A 20456-nucleotide genomic window follows, 5' to 3' on the forward strand; every position below is an offset into this window, starting at 1 on the left:
TCAGCTAGCTACCATTGCCTCTTGCCCCTCAGTTCTCTGTTGTCCATGTGCATGGTCCGGTCCCCTCCCTCTTGCTTTCTATGGATTGTTGTGCTGCACTCCCGTCCCGCATGCCCTGTGTGGTGTATTGTGCTGCTGCAAACCCTGATGCCTGCCTGGCAGGGTCAGTTTGGTGCACCTCTCCATGTCCCTCCTGTCCTCTGTTATCCAAGTCCATGTCCCTACCCCATTTCCTTCCATGATCCAATGTACCATACTTGCGAACATTTTGAACTTGGTAAGAGGGAGATTTTGAAAAAAAAACTGGGGTATTGATTTTCCCCTTTGAGTTACATTGAAAAAGAGGAGATTGTAGACAGGAGACAGATCAAATAAAGCCCATTTGAGCTTAAAAACATTGGACGTTTCCTGGCTGAATCGGGTCTGTTGGCATGTATGGTTGTACTACCATTGCCTCTTCCTTCTGCCCACAATGGTCTATTACATTGCCACAGCCTCTCTTGCAAGTCCTGTATTGTTTTATTTGTTGCCCCTGCCCCCCTTTCCACTGCCCTCCATAGTCTGTTGTGCTTCCACCGCCCTTCCTGCCTGCTCAGTGTGGTTAAATTGTTGCCTTTGCACCCTCCTACCTGCCTTCAATTTTCAGAGTCCGTGCCCCTGGCCACTGCCTCTCAACAGTATCCTAATGAACAACTAGATTGCTAACATTCTATATTTATTACAAAAGTGTGGAACGCCTGACGTCATCTTGATGTAATCAAAACTGTAATACCTAGAGCATTTCCTTTAGAAATTACATATATGAGAGGGTCTTATTGGCATCAAAATTATGGTTAGTGCTCTAAAAGACTAAAATAAGGACATATTTTCTGAGTTTTCAAATAGCGACAAAGCACTTTTAAATTATTTGTTATCTTTATGTTTTTTTATCCAGTTGACCACTTGATTAAATGTTGCACTTAGGGGAGAGGATGTGGTGTTACTTCCAGAACTGCAGACTTTGCAACTGGGGAACCAGGTTGGAGTTTCTGCTTCAGCTCGACATTCTGTGATTCTGGTCAAATCACTTAGTCTCCCCATGTCTACAACCAAAATGACTTTGTTCTTGTGTGATGTAACCAATGCTCATGTAAAGCACTCCAATACCTGACAAGTCTGCACTATATAACACTGCAAAAACACAAAATAACAAGTGTTTTGCACACTTCTGTCATTGGGCTATATTTGGGCTACATCTGGGTGATTTTGGGCTACATTTGGGCTCTTTTGTCTCTGGTGGCCATCTTGGGAGACTTATTTGTTATGAAGTTTCCTAATTTCCTCATTTACTGCTGTCTCCTCAGTAGGAAATACTTTCAGTTTTTTACTTTGATTCCATCAAGAAGGCATTCAGATGTGTCACACATTTGCCATAAATTCAAAATGTTAGCACTCTTTTTGCTCATTAGATCACTGTAGTAAAGCTACTGCTCACCAGGGAAAACTGCTGCTGGTATTGAAAGTGCATGTTTCAGTCTGCATGTCAGGATTTGAGAAGTCATTCAAAATGTGCCCTAATTTTTCTTTCTGCAGCACTAATCATACTTTTTATGGAAAAATGAACCCCCTCATTTTGTTCCTTTTTAAATTAAATGTTTTAAGAGTTACCACTTTAATCCAAGCAAGATGGCTTCAGGTGTGCCATACGTTTATCATAAGTAGGACTGTTAGCGCTCTAGTAGTTCTTTGGAACACTCTGGGAAGCTGCAGTAGAACACAAAGGAATCAACTGACAGTCTCTGCCCTTGTTGGATGTACATGTTTTACTGAGAATGTCAGACTTCATTCTCACATGACTGAGAAAGATAATGTGAATTTACAGAAAATAATCTCAGTTTAGCTTATAGATCACCTTCCAAACCTCTGTGGGAAAAGCATGAGAAAATATTTTTCTCTCAATCATGATATCTCAGCAGAAGGCTTTTTCACATGGTGAAATCACCTTAGAACATACCACAATTCCTAAAATGAGTATGGTACCATCAACAAATGATTTATAATGTAACTAAAGTCTTAAAACCTTCTATTAACTGCAATGCTTTTTAATGAGGTGCTATCATGTATATTGGTCACAAGATGGCTGCCAACACTTCTTGGATGAAGTGCTGACAGCCAATCAGATCTCAGGATGAGATGTGTGGTTAGGCTCCGCCCACATATATATATGATTTTACTTTTGATTTTCTCAGGAACTACTGAACAGATTGACACCAGACCTGCAAAAGGCACTTCCCTGACCTGAGGACTACCTCTTCGCCAAATTTCAAGTAATTCTGTTCAGCTGTTCGGGCTGTACCTTGGACTAAAGGTCCCTATGGAAAGTTGCATGGGGAAAACGTGTTTTGGGACCCCCCTTTTTTCTCAGCCCCCGCTTGATGAATCCCCCCCGAGACTTTCAGGGTAGGAGCGGAGCGGAGCGCTCCACCTATTTTGAAAATTTCGCGAGGATTCGTCAACCGGTGCCAAAGTTATTCCAAATAGAATTTTCAGATTTCCTATGGAAACTCGGTCCTAACTATAACTATCTACTGGCGACCGCCAGTTGATTAATATATATATATATATATATATATATATATATATATATATATTATCTACTGGCGGTCGCCAGTAGATAGTTATAGTTAGGACCGTGTTTCCATAGGAAATCCGCAACATTCTAACTATAACTATCTACTGGCGACCGCCAGTAGATAATATATATATATATATCCACCAAAAGAAGCACCCAACATTTGAAGGCCTCACACCGGCGTGCTTGTAAAACTGATTTATTCGTAGGCAGCACTTCAACAAGTCTCGTACAGCACAGCTTAGTAAAACAGCCACCAATCCGTCAAACGTTTCAGGCATCATCGCCCTTGCTCACTGACACGGCTGTTTGAGGAGAAAGCGGCACATCTTGCTTAATTAAATATGCTGATAATGTCCCGCCCATCGGGCGTTTACGCAAAGTGCATTATGGTTCTTAAAGTTTTTATCACAATCAATCCATTTGGGGTGCCGCTCTACCAGCTCCTTCTAAAAGTTTTTAAAGACCACAGTGGGTCGCTGGGCAACTTACGAAGCTGTTGGCATGCTGACTTATGCCTAACGAAACGTAGCACGTCGTTCCATCTGTGCCGCTTTAGTAACAGCAACCGGACCCGCACTTCCGCGGGGGGGGCCTTCCCGACCTGGCGCAGGCCGTAATAAATCCACCAAAAGAAGCACCCAACATTTGAAGGCCTCACACCGGCGTGCTTGTAAAACTGATTTATTCGTAGGCAGCACTTCAACAAGTCTCGTACAGCACAGCTTAGTAAAACAGCCACCAATCCGTCAAACGTTTCAGGCATCATCGCCCTTGCTCACTGACACGGCTGTTTGAGGAGAAAGCGGCACATCTTGCTTAATTAAATATGCTGATAATGTCCCGCCCATCGGGCGTTTACGCAAAGTGCATTATGGTTCTTAAAGTTTTTATCACAATCAATCCATTTGGGGTGCCGCTCTACCAGCTCCTTCTAAAAGTTTTTAAAGACCACAGTGGGTCGCTGGGCAACTTACGAAGCTGTTGGCATGCTGACTTATGCCTAACGAAACGTAGCACGTCGTTTCATCTGTGCCGCTTTAGTAACAGCAACCGGAGCCGCACTTCCGCGGGGGGGGGCCTTCCCGACCTGGCGCAGGCCGTAATAAATCCACCAAAAGAAGCACCCAACATTTGAAGACCTCACACCGGCGTGCTTGTAAAACTGATTTATTCGTAGGCAGCACTTCAACAAGTCTCGTACAGCACAGCTTAGTAAAACAGCCACCAATCCGTCAAACGTTTCAGGCATCATCGCCCTTGCTCACTGACACGGCTGTTTGAGGAGAAAGCGGCACATCTTGCTTAATTAAATATGCTGATAATGTCCCGCCCATCGGGCGTTTACGCAAAGTGCATTATGGTTCTTAAAGTTTTTATCACAATCAATCCATTTGGGGTGCCGCTCTACCAGCTCCTTCTAAAAGTTTTTAAAGACCACAGTGGGTCGCTGGGCAACTTACGAAGCTGTTGGCATGCTGACTTATGCCTAACGAAACGTAGCACGTCGTTCCATCTGTGCCGCTTTAGTAACAGCAACCGGACCCGCACTTCCGCGGGGGGGGGGGCCTTCCCGACCTGGCGCAGGCCGTAATAAATCCACCAAAAGAAGCACCCAACATTTGAAGGCCTCACACCGGCGTGCTTGTAAAACTGATTTATTCGTAGGCAGCACTTCAACAAGTCTCGTACAGCACAGCTTAGTAAAACAGCCACCAATCCGTCAAACGTTTCAGGCATCATCGCCCTTGCTCACTGACACGGCTGTTTGAGGAGAAAGCGGCACATCTTGCTTAATTAAATATGCTGATAATGTCCCGCCCATCGGGCGTTTACGCAAAGTGCATTATGGTTCTTAAAGTTTTTATCACAATCAATCCATTTGGGGTGCTCTACCAGCTCCTTCTAAAAGTTTTTAAAGACCACAGTGGGTCGCTGGGCAACTTACGAAGCTGTTGGCATGCTGACGTATGCCTAACGAAACGTAGCACGTCGTTCCATCTGTGCCGCTTTAGTAACAGCAACCGGACCTGCGGCGATGATGCCTGAAACGTTTGACGGATTGGTGGCTGTTTTACTAAGCTGTGCTGTACGAGACTTGTTGAAGTGCTGCCTACGAATAAATCAGTTTTACAAGCACGCCGGTGTGAGGCCTTCAAATGTTGGGTGCTTCTTTTGGTGGATTTATTACGGCCTGCGCCAGGTCGGGAAGGCCCCCCCCCGCGGAAGTGCGGGTCCGGTTGCTGTTACTAAAGCGGCACAGATGGAACGACGTGCTACGTTTCGTTAGGCATAAGTCAGCATGCCAACAGCTTCGTAAGTTGCCCAGCGACCCACTGTGGTCTTTAAAAACTTTTAGAAGGAGCTGGTAGAGCGGCACCCCAAATGGATTGATTGTGATAAAAACTTTAAGAACCATAATGCACTTTGCGTAAACGCCCGATGGGCGGGACATTATCAGCATATTTAATTAAGCAAGATGTGCCGCTTTCTCCTCAAACAGCCGTGTCAGTGAGCAAGGGCGATGATGCCTGAAACGTTTGACGGATTGGTGGCTGTTTTACTAAGCTGTGCTGTACGAGACTTGTTGAAGTGCTGCCTACGAATAAATCAGTTTTACAAGCACGCCGGCGTGAGGCCTTAAAATGTTGGGTGCTTCTTTTGGTGGATTTATTACGGCCTGCGCCAGGTCGGGAAGGCCCCCCCCCGCGGAAGTGCGGGTCCGGTTGCAGTTACTAAAGCGGCACAGATGGAACGACGTGCTACGTTTCGTTAGGCATAAGTCAGCATGCCAACAGCTTCGTAAGTTGCCCAGCGACCCACTGTGGTCTTTAAAAACTTTTAGAAGGAGCTGGTAGAGCGGCACCCCAAATGGATTGATTGTGATAAAAACTTTAAGAACCATAATGCACTTTGCGTAAACGCCCGATGGGCGGGACATTATCAGCATATTTAATTAAGCAAGATGTGCCGCTTTCTCCTCAAGCAGCCGTGTCAGTGAGCAAGGGCGATGATGCCTGAAACGTTTGACGGATTGGTGGCTGTTTTACTAAGCTGTGCTGTACGAGACTTGTTGAAGTGCTGCCTACGAATAAATCAGTTTTACAAGCACGCCGGTGTGAGGCCTTCAAATGTTGGGTGCTTCTTTTGGTGGATATATATATATAGATATTTATATATTAATCAACTGGCAGTCGCCAGTAGATAGTTATAGTTAGGACCGAGTTTCCATAGGAAATCTGAAAATTCTATTTTGAATAACTTTGGCGCCGGTTGACGAATCCTCCCGAAATTTTCAAAACTAATGGGGCGCTCCGCTCAGCTCCTATCCTGAAAATCTCGGGGTGATTCGTCAAGCAGGGACTGAGAAAAAAGGGGGGTCCCAAAACACGTTTTCCCCATGCATTTTCCCATAGGACCTTTAGTCGAAGGTACAGCCCGAACGGCTGATCAGAATTACTTGAAATTTGGCAAAGAGGTAGTCCTCAGGTCAGGCATGTGCCTTTTGCATATATGGTGTCAATCTGTTCAGTAGTTCCTGAGAAAATTGCAGTTAAAAGTACATAAATATCTATAGGTGCACCGTGCGCGCACCATAACGTGCGCGAGCGTAATTCTGATTGGTGGTTACATGTCAGTCAACATTTGAATCGGTCGAAATCAGGAAGTGTCAGCCGCCATTTTGTGTGTGATAGTGAAAAAGAAAGGTGGAGAACGTGAAAAGGGGGCAGGGTAGAGAGTTCCTGACCCCCTAGCCTTTTTTTTTTTTTTTTCAAAAAATCGCGGGGTGCGCGCACGACAGCAAAACAATCATAAAAAAAATAGAATTAAAAATCAAGTTTAAGTGTTTAGATGTTGGTTAGCTCTAAAAAGAGCCGTTGTGTTCATTGAGTGTTTTTTGGTACCTACAAGTAAGTACCGATGCACAGTCTAAAGTTCAAGAGGAAGACTCTGTTCCCTTCATCTGTGAAATGTACACCATCTCCTCTATAAATGCCACTCAGAAGCATTGGTTCATAGTAGTTTCTGTTCCAGAATCTTCAAACACCACACCCACTCCCCTCACGATTTCTTTTTATTTGCTGGGACAAGGAGCTGAACAGCTTTTCCAGTACTTGAAAATGGCAGAACAACAGTCTACTTCAGGGAGTGAGGAGGAGACCTGGATGCACTCAGAACTCTGTGAAATGTACACCATCTCCTCTATAAATGCCACTCAGAAGCATTGGTTCATAGTAGTTTCTGTTCCAGAATCTTCAAACACCACACCCACTCCCCTCACTATTTCTTCTTATTTCCTTGGACAAGGAGGTGAACATCCATCAATTTTACTTGAAAATGGCAGAACAGCAGTCTTCTTCAGGGAGTGAGGAGGAGACCTGGATGCACTCTGAAGGTGTCTTTCAGTAGAATGACAATATGAAAAGAAAGGTAGTTGTGAAATGGAGGCCTACATACTTTTTTTTTTTTTTAATAAAAAGAACTCATTGGCTGTTTCACACCATTCTACACTAAAAACTAGGCTGTATGTTTACATTTTTAAAAGCATGTTTTGTATTGGTTCAGAAAAATGTGTTCCCACAGAACATTACTTTGGATTTGCTGTTAGGTTTGAAAAGTCAAGCAATCTTGCTGTTTGGATTAGAAACATTGTGTGCTGAACTTCTGACCTCTCTGCTCACACCAGTGTTCCATGATCTGTTGCTATGCTAGCAGGCAGAAGTCATGTTGGGGGTAGGAATCATTTGGAAAGGGTTGAAATTTTCAACCAATAGAAATGTGTATTTCCATTTAAAAGAAAGGTGGAGAACGTGAAAAGGGGACAGGGTAGAGAGTTCCTGACCCCCTAGCCTTTGTCAGGGGGTCTCTGAAGGATCCCGAAAAGTGAAAAAAACATTTTATTTTTTTTCAAAAAATCGCGGGGTGCGCACGGTGGAAAAAAAGTAAAAAAAAAAAATAGAATTAAAAATCAAGTTTAAGTGTTTAGATGTTGGTTGGCTCTAAAAAGAGCCGTTGTGTTCATTGAGTGTTTTTTGGTACCTACAAGTAAGTACCGATGCACAGTCTAAAGTTCAAGAGGAAGACTCTGTTCCCTTCATCTGTGAAATGTACACCGTCTCCTCTATAAATGCCTTGCATGTTGTAACGCAAGTTGTTGTGGTATATAGAACCCATACCATAGTCTCTGAGGAAAGCAGAAACAGACTTATTGACGCGCTTTCTTGCTTTCTCAATCTGCGGACAATATTGGTTGGACCAGTTCCACTTTTGCCTTTGGCATATATTGGAATATACAAAGGTAGTTTGTGGAAAAAGTGACATCAATTGCACAAAGGTGTCATTAACAAGCATTTCCATACCTACCCCAGTTAAAGTGCCTAGGTCATTTCCACCACAGTGCACAATTATAAGGTTAGGCTGTGGGAGATGTAGAAAGGATTTCACCAAAGGCATTAATTGGTGCCACTTTAACCCTCTCTGACCAATCCATTGAGTCTACATTTGGCAAAGCAAGGTCTTTCACAATACCTCTTTTTTCTGCATACTTTTCACTCCAGAAGATATAGCTATGACCTATAATCCACACTGTGAACATCTTTCAAGGAGATCTGGATGCACTCAGAAGGGGTCTTTCAGTAGAATGGCAATATGAAAAGAAAGATAGTTGTAAAATGGAGGCTTACATACTTTTTTTTAATAAAAAGAACTCATTGGCTGTTTCACACCATTCTACACTAAAATCTAGGCTGTATGTTTACATTTTTAAAAGCATGTTTTGTATTGGTTCAGAAAAACGTGTTCCAACAGAACATTACTTTGGATTTGCTGTTAGGTTTGAAAAGCCAAGCACTCTTGCCGTTTGGATTAGAAACATTGCGTGAAATTCTTACCTCTCTGCTCACACCAGTGTTCCATGACCTGTTGCTATGGTAGCAGGCAGAAGTCATGTTGGGGGTAGGAATGATTTGGAAAAGGGTTGAAATTTGCAACCAATAGAAATGTGTGTTTCCATTTGAAAAAATGTGGGAAGCAATGTGATTTGAAGATAACATGTATATGTGTGAAAAAAGAGAGGGAAAGTTTGCCATTTACTGGTTCTGGTGAGAGGTGTACAGCTCAGAGATTCTGGCTCTGATAATCTGCTGTGTGAGTGCCACATTTCTTTCTCAACTAACTACTTTTAAAGGTGAGCTATGAATTTGAGAGGGGATGTATGTGGTGTATTTTGATATAAATAATAGAAATTTGTTTCTTTTTTTGAAGTTGTGTTTTACATTTTATGTTTTGGAAGATATTTAACTGCCTTGAACTTGTAAGATATTATGGAGTATGTCTCCACCATACGTTAAGGTGTACTGGTATCACCCAGGAATACTGTTTTGTGCCTAAAATCACACCATGAGTCTGTGCGCACACAGGAATTGTTGTCAGAGATTTAATTTGTGTTGCTCTTGTTCTGTAAGACTTGCACTCGTAGGAAAGGGGCAGCTTGTTTTCTTGAACTGTGATGGTTAGCATTCAGCAGAAATCACTATCTTACAGATGCGAGGCATATGCTATCACATTTGAAAACAGGGTAGATTTTCCTTCCACTCCTGCAATGGGTGAGGTAGTTCCTACATGTTCAAAATCCCAATTAACCCTTACCACATGTGCTCTTACATACATGTATGCAGTCTTCATGCAGTTGTGCAAGTGTCCATGCAGATCTCTCTTGCACCTGACAATACACAGTCTTCAGAAACACACTCTTAGCACACAGCCAGGTGCTTCTCCTGCACTCCCATGCTTACTATTCAGCACTGTGTGGTATTTCAGATAGCAGTGTGTAACGCTAACACATTCAACATCACCTAGGCTCATTTCCTTTGCTCTAGTCTAATCACTCACCCAGGTTCCACATGCTCTTGGTCTCAAGTAGCTGTTAGGACATGTGCTCTTTTCTGCCTCTCTAAACTATAAGGAAAATGTGTCAGGCTGTTACAGTAATTATCACTTGCTCTACCACAGTAGTAAATGTGCTTTGAAATTGCCAATCAAATATCGTTTTCTGCCTAGAATCACACCATGAGTCTGTGTGCACACAGGAATTGTTGTCAGAGATTTAATTCGTGTTGCTCTTGTTCTGTAAGACTTGCACTCGTAGGAAAGGGGCAGCTCATATGATAGGATTTGAAAAGCTCAAAAAAAATATAGTAATATATTTAAATTACATAAAGGTATTTTTTTTTTTTTAGTCTTTTAGGTATTGGTGAACAACACTGAAAAAAATTAAACATGCCTATAAAATCAAGAAAGAGTAAAGAACAGCAAAAACATTTATATTTGAAGACAACTAGACAACACAAATGAGTTGAAGAACCTCATGTTGGAAAAAAGAAAAAGTCTTCTGGTAAGCAGACTAAGGAATTTTTAAAAAATATCTTCAAACATAGACAAAATGTAAAAAATATATCCACTGCAAATAGTGTTTCAAGTAGAAAACAACAAGACAATACAAAGAAAATACTAAATGCTAATGTACAATCAGAAGCAAGAAAGAATGACTTAAAAAGAAAAACAGAATTTCAAAACATTCGTAGAAAAATGTTTCAGAGAAGAGTGATGTTCAATTTGCTAAAGGATGTGAAAAAATATAGATAGAAAGCAAAATTTTATAAGAAAAAGAAACATATTGAATCAATTGTTGCAAAGGCTTTGGAATTAAAAAGAAAACTATTCATTTTAATTTTGAACAGGATCCGTACATTAGATAAAATAGTCAATGTAATGAAGTCAAAAAGCAAAAAGGAAAAGAGTAGTGAAAAAAAATTACTTTTGTAAAGTGTTCTTAGGAGAATGGAAGCATAGTTCAAGTACTGAACCATTTTTTAATGAAGAGAGTTATCTTCAAAGTAATAGTTTGCTGCATGCAGTTGACGCCAGTGGTCGAGCTTATGAAGTTAAGGATGGTTGTGTAATGGAAAAGGAGAAAATGGTTCCAAGAAATGAGGAAGAAGTGTTAGCTGATGAGGTTATGGGGAAACGTCCTAAAGCCCCAGTGTACACTTGGAATTGTAGTAGTATTTGTACTGTACGACAAGAATCAATTACGTGACTTTCTAAGAGAATATAGGAAAAATAGTGTTAAACAGAAGATTAAGGTGCTTCAAAGACTAGATCCATGCAGAGTTTGAAAGAATACTGGTTTGCAAGGACATTCTCTGGCTTGTCTTTCTAGGAAAGTTTGTCAAAGTGTTTTTCACCATTTTAGGATGCTGGCAGTACATCATACTGAAATGAGAAAGTTTGTGAGAAGATTGTATTTTGCTAAAAGTCCAGCACTAAAGTTAAATGAGTTGAATAGTGCTCTGTTCCGTGGATCTGTATCAGATGTGAAGAAGGTTTGTGAGGATATTGAGTTTTGTTACTTTGGTCCAGAGCAAGAAAGTGCAGGAAATTACAAAGTTATTGAAGAAAATGTGGAAGAGAATGTAGAACCCACTGTTAGAAAAAAAATTTGAAGATCAAATGACAAAATTTACTATCATCTCTAATGAAAGACCAAATATTACTTGTATTTGTTGCCGGAGAAGCCATTATAAAACTCAAACAAGGAATGTTGATCTCTATAAAAAAAAGTGAAAAAGAAAATAATTATGAGTGGAAGGATTTTGCTACATATTTGTTTCTGGAAAATTGTTTTGATTTGGGTGAAGATCAGCGTATTTGTAAATACTGTTATAACAAGTTAGAAGAAAATAAAATGCCAGCTAGAGCTGTACATAATAATTTAGAATTGGTTGATATTCCTGCAGAACTTAGTGATTTAAATACGTATGAGTTTATACTCATTCAATGTGTCCATCCGTTTCAGACTATAGTTCGTATGGAACCCAAAACAGGTAAATTACCTCCTTCAGATTTACAAAGAGGTTTAAAAGGAAGAGTTGTCTATTTGCCATTAGATTTGAAAAAAAATATTGAAACAATTGATGCAGATAGTTTGGAAACTGAACCATTAGTTATTCTGGTTAATGGTGTACCTACAAAGAATAAGAAAATTTGGCAGGAGCTAGTAGATGTACGAAAAGTACAAAGAGCAAATTTATTTTTGAAAATAAATAATAAGTACTATGAATCAATTTATATGGATGAAGATGAAGAAGTTTTACTAGCAGACACAGGAATACCAACTGGGCAAATTGAAAAAGTGGATAAGTCAAAAGAAGAAGAAATTTATGAACATTTCAGCATACATCCTCTTCATTCTAAAGAAGTTATGGGAAACACTATTGATCTGTTTCAGATGAAAAAAGCAAAAGGAACTCCCGTGAGTGTATGGGTTGAGAGCTTGGAAGCTCGTTGTTTCCCCAGCTGTTTCCTACAGGAAAAGTTGGACGATATGATGAACGTCCAGTACAGATTCCTGCTTCTGAGTATCTGACTACAAGATTATATGCAGAAGATCCAAGATTTCATCAAAGTATTCCTTATTTGTTCCATCTTTTATTTGAAAGTGACTTGTCTGCACTATCTTATGCAGTAAATCACATTTTAAAAACTGGAGTACATCTACATAATGTGTCTGCAAAGGATTTTATGAACAAAGTGCAACAGCGAGATGATCATTTGGAATCTCAATTGATTAATCTGATGGCTTGTCAGCGTGGAACTAATGAATATTGGTACCAACGCCATGGAGAATTGAAATGTATGTTACGGAATTTAGGAACTCCTACATGGTTCCTTACCCTAAGCTGTGCTGAGTACGCTTGGGATGATTTACTGGATTTTCTTCGAGAGGCAAATTCAAATATTGAAAACATCCAATACAAAATAGCAGGAGAACTGTGCTCATTGGATCCGGTTAATGTTTGCAGATATTTCAATCATAGATTTGAGGCTATGATGTCCTTCATCTGCAATAAAAAAAATCCACCTCTTGGAGAAGTTGTGGATTTCTTTTGGAGAAAAGAGTACCAAGCAAGAGGAGCTCCTCATATTCATATGGTGTTGTGGATCAAGGATGCCCCAAAATTTGGAACAGATTCTGATGATGCAGTTTTATCTTTCATTGAAGAATATGCAACATATGCTATACCTAAAAGCACAGAAGAAAAAAACTTAAAAGAGCAAGTTTTACGTTTCCAAAGTCATCGGTGTGGAAAATACTGTCGACGAAAGTACAAGAGTAAAGATAAATTCTACACAAAATTTCGATTTGGATTTCCACGACCTGTTCTTTCAAAAGGAAGAGTAAACAGTTTTATGTCAGCTGTGCGACATACTATTACAAGAAAATCTCCGAAAAATACCTACAACCTAAGAAGAAAAGAAGAGTCAAAATATATAAATGACTACAACCCAGTCATTTTATCCATGTGGAATGCTAACATGGATATTCAGTATGTAGCTGATAATTCTATTGCTGTTGCTCGGTATGTCACATCTTACATCACTAAATCTGAGAAAACGGAATTGAAAGAATTGTGGGAAGAGATTTCTCACGAGAAGACGGTCAGTAAAAAGCTATACAGTTTCAGTTTAAAGATGTTATCGCATCGAGAAATTGGCTCATACGAATGCTCAGATAGGTTATCATCTGCAAGTCTGTACTCCAAATCCAGAAGAATAATTTGGGAAAGTTTAGGCCTTGCAGGAATGCGAAATCGGGTACTGAAATCTATTCGAGAAATTGAATATTTAGCAGAGAACGAACCAGAAAGTACAGACATTTTGAAAACAAATATGTTGGACACATATTACCCAAACAGAAGTCATCATCTTGAGAACATGTGTCTCTATGAAGTGCTGCAGAACTACATTTATAAACGGAATGCCACAGAAGACAACAATGGAAAATATAAAGTCATTGGTGAGGAAGGATGTTTGGTGAAACAAACAAAAGGAAGTTTGATTAATCACAGGAAGCTGAGTTGCGACACTACTGACAAAAACGAATTTTACTACTTTGCACTTTTACAGCTGTTTAAACCATGGCGTTCAGAGGATGAATTACTTGGAGATTTTCAGAGCTATGAAGATTCCTTTAATGCATGCAAAGATAACATAGAATGCAGTACTTTCTCAAATTATGTACAAATGTTAAATGAAGAAATTGAACAAGAAGCTACAATTGCAGCTGAAGTAGCTAGAGACAGGTCTCAAGACAGTCAAAGTTCTGGTACACTCAGTCAAGATCCCCTAGGACAACCAATCGTAGAAAATGAAGCTGCAATAGCCATGACTGAAGTGGAAACAGCTATGAATCAAGCTCAGGAAGATTTAATAGACTTACCAAATTTGGAACAACAACTGAATGATGAACAACAACAAATTTATGAAGAAGTCACAAAACAAATTGATCATGGATTACTACATGAAAATAAAGAGTGCTCATGCACAGCATTTGAACCAATCAGAATGTATGGGAGTGGACAAGCTGGAACTGGAAAAAGTTTCTTAATTAAAGTAATTAGAAGCTAACTACAGAAAAAAACAGATTCACCTTTGTCTTGTGTTGTTACTGCTCCAACTGGGTTAGCAGCATATAACATAAAAGGAATTACCTTACATCATTTGCTAATGTTACCAGTAGAGCATGAGAACAAAATAGAATACCACAAGCTAACAGGAGAAGCAGGTTTTGAAGTTTCAAGACTGTTGAAGAAAATGAAAGTTCTCATTATTGATGAGGTAAGCATGGTATCAAACTTAATGCTTGCCTTTGTGCATTTAAGAATGCAGCAAATTCTAAAGACAGACTATGACGTGTTATTTGGAGGAATTCATGTTATAGTTTTTGGGGATCTACTGCAGCTCACTCCAGTTAAAGGACAACCAGTATTTATTACTGTTACACATGAAGACACGAAAAAGTCGTTAGGAAGTATAGGTAATGTGAATATTTGGTCATACTTTGAGTACAAAGAACTCATTACCAATATGCAGCAAGCAAATGATGATGATTATGCAAGTATTCTCAAAGATATCAGAATTGGACTACTCACAGAACATGGCAGAAAAGCTTTACAGAGTCGATTGCTATGTAATTTGTTTCCAACAGAACAAATAGTTCCAGAGAAAATATACAAGAAAATTGCAGAAAAGAATACTGTAATCTGCTTAATGCCAACACTACATGAATGCTCTATATTCAATGAAGAACTTTTGAAATTGGAAAATGAAGAGATTATGAAAATGGAAGCCGTGGATAAAATACAGAATGAAGGAATAACTATTACATTGACAGGCAAATTGAAAACTAAATTGGATTCTCTAGAGAAAATATATCGAAAACAGCTGGTTTAGAAAAGAATCTTTATGTATGTATGAACTGTCGAGTAATTTTAAGACGTAATTTGAATGTAGAAAAAGGGTTAGTGAATGGAGGTATGGGTAAAGTTGTGGGTTTTGTTAACTACCAGAAAAAAGATGGAATTGAATTTTTAAAAATAAAATTTGATCAGATTGAAGAGGTTAAAGACATTAGTCGTTGTTCAGTTCGTTTTTTGCTTGTGAAATACTTGTATGTACGTAGGAAGCAGTTTCCGTTTTCTCTAGCATATGCGGTAACTATTCACAAATCTCAAGGACTAACTGTAGATAGTGCTTTTGTAAATATTGGATCTAGTGTGTTTAAAGAAGGTATGGCATATGTTGCTTTGTCACGAGTGAAAAAATTATCTGGTTTATTCATGACCGACTTTGATGACTCAAAAGTTAGTGCTGATGCAAATTGTGTAAAGGAGTATAATAGATTAAGAAGAAGCTATGCTCCTCATTTAGGTCAGTATCCTGTGTTTGAAAACCGTGTTGTTTGTCGGAAAAGGAGAATTGAGAATATCTGTAATGAGGATGTACAGAAGAGAAAACAAAAGAAGAGTGATGTGATTGCAAACAAAAAGAAAAAGGACAATGTTGAAGAGGTTGTTGGTTGTCATTTTGAAAATAGCTCTGGTGTCAACTGCTACACTAATGTAGTGCTGAATGTTGTATTTTATCTTGAAAGTTTGCAAGAGCAGATAATACTAAATCATGAAAAAAGATTTTGTTCTCTGCTGATTTTCCTTTATGAGAAGCTGAGTAATGATAAAACTAAAATAGAAAGTGCTTCTGATGTTAGAAATCTTTTAGATGTATGTTCTGGATGTACACAGTTTACTGAAAATGTCCAGCAAGATGCACAGGAATTCTTAATGTATATGCTTATGGTACTGGAAGATGAAGGGGTAGAAATAGAAAATATGGTTGGTCTCTCTTATAAATGGGAACATTGTTGTGAAAACTGTATGAACACATGCAGCACTAATGTTGATTCTGAAAGGTTCATACATTTAACATTACCAGAGAGTAAAGCAGTGACTTTTAGTAAATTAGTTAAAGATGCAAATCACAACATGGAATGTTCTCAATGTAAATCAGAAATGTTATCAACGTTATTTTTAAAGAAATATGGACAGTATATAATTTTAATGATGCAACGTTGTAGAGCTGATGGAACAAAATTGGACACTTTAATAAAGAAGTTTACAGGAAATCAATTATCAATATCAGGAAAGACTTTTGTTGCAGTTGCAATAATTTTCCATGATGGACCTTCTAAAAGTTCTGGTCATTACACAGTTTATCTAAAATGTGAAAAAGGCTGGACACTGTGTAATGATTCTCAATTGATTTTCAAGCAACGTTTGCCTGCAGGATTACCAAATTCCTACTTAATTTTTCTAAAACCAAAATTTTAGATACAAATTGCACCATCTGAAGAAACCATTATTTCGATTTTATAAGATTACCATTGGATATTTCACCTAAAAAGGGTTTAAAAATTACCATTTGGCCTCATGGAAAGGTAAATATTTCTATTGTGGACTTCTTTGACCGATATTATGTTGGTGCATGTGCTTAAGCAACAAGATTTACAGACGTTATTTATTGCAAATAGTTATTGTTCTTAGAAGATATTTTTAATATATATGTTACATTTCTATCAAGGTATGTTTTACTGAGGATAGATTCAGGGCTTTTTTAAACAATCTTTCAGATTGTTAATTTTTTTGCCCGCTGTTAAGTGATGAATGCAATTGATCTCACTATTTTCAGTGAAAATCAATATATTCTGAAAACAGCAAAAAAAGGGCAAACAATTACTTTGTTAAATATGAATATATGTGTACTGTATTCTAAAATGTATTGTTAAATATTACTACTTTTTTTCTTTTTTTTCCAGATCGAGAAAGAAAATTGAGGAAATTGAATCCATTTTTCTTGTAATTAAAAAAACCCATTTATTTCTAATTAAGTTATTTTGTTGGTCAGGTAAGTTTAAAATATCTGTATTTCTCACCCCTTCACTTTCATGCTCTCTTTTCTTCACTTCTCCTCACTCTGCTTTTCTCATTGCCCTTCCCTCTCTCTTCTTCCTTTACTGCTCTTTCGTAACTCCCTCACTCCTTCTCTACTACTCCCCTAGGTTTACTGCCTCCATCACTATTTTTTCAACCATGTTTCTCTCCCTGTCTCCATATGTCTTAGTCATTCTAACTGACTTACTCCTTCTCAGTTCCTTGCTCTCTGTCTCTGTTTCTGCCGCCCTCCCTTTGTCTGACTTACCCTTAATTTCCTTAACATCTCTGGGGCAGATTTACAAGCCCCCTGCGCCACCACTACGTCACTTTTCATGACGTACTGGTGGCGCAGGGGGCTCCTCCATATTTACAAGGAGAGGAAAAGCCACCCTGCGTGACTTTTCCTCTCCTCGTAAATACAGCCACTTCACACGCAGCACTGTGCATTGAAGGGGCGTTCCATAGGTGTTGTTGTGGGTGTTCCCACGCAACACCTATAGAACTAGACACATCTCCAGATTTACGAGAAATCGTAACTCTGGAGATACGTGTGAATGCTACGCCACCCTAGAGGTGGCGTAGCGAGGCGCAATGAAGAGAAATGTTTTCATTTTTCCTCGTTTTTTCCTCTTTCAGTGCGTGCTGCATGCTACAGCACACATTGAAAGAGGAAAAAGCCTCTTGTGATTGTTCTTGTGCAGGAAGGGACACTTTCCTGCACAAAAACAATCTCCCCACCACACAGGCATCCTTGCAGCATGGTGCAAGGGAGCCTGCGCCGGCGCATGGCTGCAGTTTGTGCGCCAGCGCAGGGGAAGCATAGAGATGCGACAAATTCGTGTAAATATGTCGCATCTCTGTGCTTCGAAACTAACGCAGCACGGCACAGCAAAATTACTTGCTGCACCGTGCTGCATTAGTTTGTTATAAATCTGCCCCTCTGTTTCTACCACTCCTCCTCTTTCCATCACTCATTTTCCATCTATGTTAATTTTTTAACCTTCTCTGTCATTCTCCTTCCCTCATCTTCCCTAACTGTCACTATCCTTTTCTCAGTCACTCTTATTCTCCTACTTCACTTCCTCCTGTCTGTATCTCACACCCCTTCACCATTTCGCATTCTTTCCTTCACTCTCCCTCACTCTGCTTTGCTCATTGAAATCCTGTCTCCCTTTCTCTCCAGTTTCCTAAATCCCTTCATACCCTCACTCCCCATCTCTCACTTTCCCTTACCCCCTTTTCTAATCCTCATACCCGTTATCTCACCATCACTCCACTTCTCTTACTTTCAATCCCTGTACCCTGCAGTACTTCATCCGCTTCATCTGTTACTCCCTTTTCCTATCTCCGTCCCTTACTCCCCTTTTCTCACTCACCCCTCCCTCGCTCTCCATTACTCACTGCCATTCCCTTACTCATTCACTCTTCTTACCTGTATCCTCTACCTTTAGTCCTTTTGTTGCAGTCAGTCTTTCACTTCCCTTTCATGACTGATCATACTTTCCTTTTCTCACTCATTCTGTCAGTCGTTTCCTCCTCTTCACTCAGTCATTTCAATCATTCATGTATACACTACACATTCATTCAATAACATTACAATACAGTATATTAAGAATATAGCTCTTCTTGGAGAAGTGAAGTGAGTTCCGAAAAGAACTTTTTTTTGTTGAGCAGCATAAAAAAAAAAAAAAATGAAAAAATGAAAAACTGTTCACCAGGAACAAAAAAAACAAATTATGGGGTGGTGCATTTGTGCTGTTGGATTTTGTTCTCTATCAGGTTAATGCTGCTCTCACCATAACAGAGAACAACATTGCACACATTGCACCGGATATGAACCCTCTGGAACAGAGGGTGGATATCCAGAGGTCTGGAACCTGGTGATTCTGCAGCCGCAGATGATGTGCTCGGCTGAGGATCTGGAGGGTTGGCCCTTGTGGCTGTTCTACACTCATGTGCATAAGCCACAGGATGCACTGTTTGAAAGTGCCTCAACATAGTATAAATACTGAAGGAGTATTTTTTTTTAGGATCTCCTCGAGACAAAACAACTCCACAAACAGTGCAGGTGACTTTTGGGGCATTCACCTTCTTCTGACCCTCTGGAAAAGTAAGGAACTTCCAGATGAAGGAGTCCTTTGGTTTCCTCTGCCTTGCTGCCACAAAGGTCTCCTCCTCACTCTCTGAAGAAGTCTGCTGTTCTGCCATTGCTGTTCAGCTCCTTCTCCCAGAAAATAAGAAGAAATAATGAGGGGAGTGGGTGTGGTGTTTGAAGATTCTGGAACTGAAACTACTATGAACCAATGAAAAGTGTTGTTTCGTAATCACATGACTTGCCGTGCGCGCACGCATGCGCGCACGGAGCACGCACGCATGCGCACACGGAGCACGCACGCATGCGCACATGAAGCACGCATGCGCACACGAAGCACGCATGCGCACACGAAGCATGCATGCGCACATCCCCGTGACAGAAGATAGCCAAAGAGAAAAGTTAAGAATGTGAAAACAAGTAACGGAATACACTTCCCAACACCCTAGGCCTTGTCACAGGGTCTCAAAAGGGCCCACAAGAGGAAAAAAAATGCTTTTGATTTTGCTGGTGCGCGCACCGTCAAAAACCCTAAAAAATAATTTAAAAAAAATTTAACTGTTTATAGAAGATATTAACTATGCTGTTCAACTTTATCCAAATAAAAAAAAAAAAAAAGAGCTGAGCCATTCCATATTACAGGATACAGTCATACATAGGTAGTTTATTGTAAAATAAATATATAAAAAACATAATACATACATAAATTAGCATTTAAAAAAACTTACAAATTGAGTAAAAAAAACATAGGTTTCACACACGTTATAGTTAGGAATTAGCATTTAAAAAACCTTGCAAATTCACTGAAAAAACCATAGGTTTCACACACGTTATAGTTAGGAATTAGCATTTAAAAAACCTTGCAAATTCATTGAAAAAAACATAGGTTTCACAAACGTTATAGTTAGGAATTAGCATTTAAAAAACCTTGCAAATTCACTGAAAAAACCATAGGTTTCACACACATTATAGTTAGGAATTAGCATTTAAAAAACCTTGCAGATTCACTGAAAAACCATAGGTTTCACACATGTTATAGTTAGCTGGACATTTCACTCGTACAAAACCATTGAAATTCCCCCGTTATAGTTAGTTCAGCTAACTATAACTCGCGCGCCCGCAATCCACTGCTGATGACGTCACATATTACATCACTCATGACATGGTCAGTGACATCACTCATGATATCACTGATGGCATCATCCTTGTGTAAGAGTGGCAGACCTCCTCTTATCCTAATATAAACTGATACACACATTGAAAAATACAAACTAAAGTTTTGAAAACTATAGAGATACCAATACCAGTTAGAACAACCTATTCAGTAATTCCAAAATCTACATACGCATGCACTCATTCATCAACACTTCTAGAAAATCACTCATACATGTACTCAGTCATCTTATGTACTCATACACCTATA

The sequence above is a fragment of the Triturus cristatus genome, chromosome 1_1, assembly GCF_964204655.1.
Source record: "Triturus cristatus chromosome 1_1, aTriCri1.1, whole genome shotgun sequence".
Classification (NCBI taxonomy): Eukaryota; Metazoa; Chordata; class Amphibia; order Caudata; family Salamandridae; genus Triturus; species Triturus cristatus.